Source organism: Mandrillus leucophaeus, unplaced genomic scaffold (assembly GCF_000951045.1).
Source record: "Mandrillus leucophaeus isolate KB7577 unplaced genomic scaffold, Mleu.le_1.0 Scaffold114, whole genome shotgun sequence".
Taxonomy (NCBI): Eukaryota; Metazoa; Chordata; class Mammalia; order Primates; family Cercopithecidae; genus Mandrillus; species Mandrillus leucophaeus.
The window spans coordinates 3,439,797-3,443,223 of record NW_012099654.1 but is presented as its reverse complement, the minus strand read 5'-3'; the positions used below and the strand labels follow the sequence as shown (position 1 = coordinate 3,443,223).

Genomic DNA, 3,427 nt, shown 5'->3' with positions numbered 1-3,427 from the left:
GCCTCAGCCTCCCAAAGTGCTGGGATTACAGGCATGAGCCACCACACCCAGCCTAGATATTTATTAAATTCCAGTAAATCATATGACAGATGTAAGAAAACTTGAAAGTTGCATGTCAAAAGAGAATTTCGCTAGCTCTTCTCAGAAAATTCATCATAAAACAGGGATTCCCAATCTCAGCTTATGTTTTTAGTTGTTATGAGTTTCACAGAATGTTTACCAGTATCCCTGGCCTCAACCCACCAGATGACAGTAGAAACTCCTATCCTAGTTGTAACAGTTAAACACGTTTCCAGAAACTGCCAAAAGTCCCCTGAGGGGTTGGGAGCAAAAGCACTCCAGTTGAGAACCACTGCCATACAATATTAGGGGAGGAGTTTCTCCTATAGTATTAATTACTAAGTTTTGAGGAAGAAATGAAGAGACCCCAAAATTGTAAATATATAGTTAATAAGGTTTTTTCCCTATAAATTTCCTTAAAATGAATATGGCTTGTTTAAAGCAAAAGTTATAACATTTATAATGTCTGTAGATATGATACATATGATAGCTATAGCATAATGGATATGGGGAATAAATGGACTATATGTATTCAACATCCTCATATTTCATATGAAGTATTATAATATTAACTCTAAGATGACTATGAAACATTAGAGGTGTATACTTAATCCCTAGAGTAACCTTGAGAAAACACTGCAAAGACAAAGAAAGAAACAAAAAACAGATTAAGCACACAGAAAACAATTAGTAAAATGGCAGACCTAAATCCAACCATTTATGTTAAATGTAAATTGACTAATCACACTAATTTTCAATTAAAGGTAAGACTGTCAGAATGAATAAAAAAGCAAAACTATCTGCTGTTTACAAGAAACATAGTTTATTTTTGTTCCGACTTTTCTTTTAGGTTAAGATTGTACGTGTGCAGATTTTTTTAATGGGTAAATTGTGTGTCACTGAGGTTTGGTGTATAAACGATCCCATCACCCAGGTAGTGTGCAAAGTACCCAATAGGCAGTTTTTCAACCCTTGCCCCACTCCCTTCCTCCTCCCATAAGTAGTCTCCAGTTTGTACTGCTCCCATCTAAAGAAACATGCTTTAAATATAAAGACACAGATAGGTTGAAAATAAAAGGATAGAAAAAGATATAGTAAAAGGATAGAAAAAGATACAGTAAATAAGCAGTAAACATAAGAAGGCTAGATGTCTATATTAATATTATATATAGTAGAGTTCAAGATAAAGTATATTACCAAGCAATAATGACAGACATTTCACGATAATGAAAGAGTTAATTTATCACAAGACATGACAATCATAACTGTTTCTGTATCTAATAACAGAGCTTCAAAATATAAGGAGCAAAAACTGCCAGAATCAAAGAAAGAAACAGACAATTCCACAATCCCAATTATGAGGATTTTAACATGTCTCTAAAAAAAAGTAGATCAACAAGACATAAAATCAATAAAGACATAGAAGAGCTGAACAACATTATCAACACCTTTACCTAGCTGAAATTTGTAAAACATTACATCCAACTAAAGAATAGACATTCAAGTACACCTGGGATATTCAACATAGGAGATAATACATTATGCAATAATCAATTCTCAATAAATGGGAAAAGGTTAAAATCATATAAAATATATCTTTTACGTTCTTTTTAGTCAAATTAGAAATCAATAACAGAAGAGTATCTGGAGAATCCAGACATTTAAAAATTAAACAACTTCTAATATAATCACTGGATCAAAGAAGAAAGCATATGAGAAATTAAAAATATTTCAAACTGAACTACAATGAAAATAAAACGTACCAAAATCTGTGAGACGCAACTACTAAAGTAGTTCTTAGAGGTAAATTAAAGCTTTAAATGCTTATATTAGGGAAGAAGGCACAAAATCAGTGACTTTATTTTCCACCTTATTAAAGCTAAAAGAACAAAAAAAGCCAAAATAAGTAGAAGGCAGAAAAAGAGCAGAAATCAATAAAGTATAAAACAAATAACAAAGAAAACTAAAAAAGCCATAAATCAATCCTTGAAAAAAATCAATACAATTGATTAATACAGCTAAAAAAAAAAAAAGCCACAACCTACCAAAGCAGATATAACATGGAATAGAAAATCTGAATAGCCTATACCTATTAACGAATTTATTATCAAAACTCTCCCACAAATAAAACAATAGGCCAAGATGGTTTCACTCCTAATTCTGTCAAACATTTAAGAAAGAATAAAAAAAAAAAAACCTCAATGTTAAACAAACTCATTCAGAGAACAGAAGAGGTGAGAAGATTTCTTAATTAATGAGGCCAGCATAACCCTGATACCAAAACCAAAGGCATTGTAAAAATATTATAAACTACTTATTATATACCTATATAGATTTTTTTAAATCCTTAACAAAATATTAGTAAATCTTGATAAAAAGGATCCAGACAAAAGCATTAGCTCCCCCCCAAAAAAACCACAGACAAAAGAATTATCCACCTCCAAAAAATTATAGGCCAATGTTATTCATGAATGTAGATGCAAAAACCCTTACTATACCAAATCAAATCCAGCCATATATAAAAAGAATGATACATCATGACCAGATACCATTTATTCTAAGAATGTAAGGTTGGTTTAACATTTGAAAATCAATCAACCTAATTCACCACAGTAGTGAAATAAGGGAGAAAGTTTATATGGCCATATCAATAGATGTAGCAAAAGTACATGAGAAAAGCTAGCATCTACCTGATTTAAAAGAAAACTCTGCACATTAAGAATAGGTTCCGTGATAGAGATACAAAAAAAAAAACTCTTCAAAAAATCAATGAATCCAGGAGCTGGTTTTTTGAAAAGATCAACAAAATTGATAGACTGCTAGCAAGACTAATAAAGAGGAAAAGAGAGAAGAATCAAATAGATGCAATAAAAAATGAAAGGGGATATCACCACCAATCCCACAGAAATACAAACTACCATCAGAGAATACTATAAACACTTCTACGCAAACAAACTAGAAAATCTAGAAGAAATGGATAAATTCCTGGACACATACGCCCTCCCAAGACTAAACCAGGAAGAAGTTGAATCTCTAAATAGAACAATAACAGGCTCTGAAAGTGAGGCAATAATTAATAGCCTACCAACCAAAAATAGTCAAGGACGAGACGGATTCACAGCCAAATTCTCCCAGAGGTACAAAGAGGAGCTAGTACCATTCCTTTTGAAACTATTCCAATCAATAGAAAAAGAGGGAATCCTCCCTAACTCATTTTATGAGGCCAGCATCATCCTGATACCAAAGCCTGGTAGAGAAGCAACAAAAAAAGAGAATTTTGAGACGGGCAGATCACGAGGTCAGGAGATCGAGACCATCCTGGCTAACACGGTGAAACCCCGTCTCTACTAAAAAATACAAAAAAACT

At 32.6% G+C, this 3,427-nt stretch overlaps 1 protein-coding gene across 1 annotated transcript in view; it reads right to left on the bottom strand.

Annotated features, from left to right (window-relative positions):
• The window catches only part of ANKRD31 (ankyrin repeat domain 31), a 181,860-nt gene that overhangs the window by 106,215 nt on the left and 72,218 nt on the right, over positions 1-3,427 (bottom strand). The window lies entirely within an intron of this gene.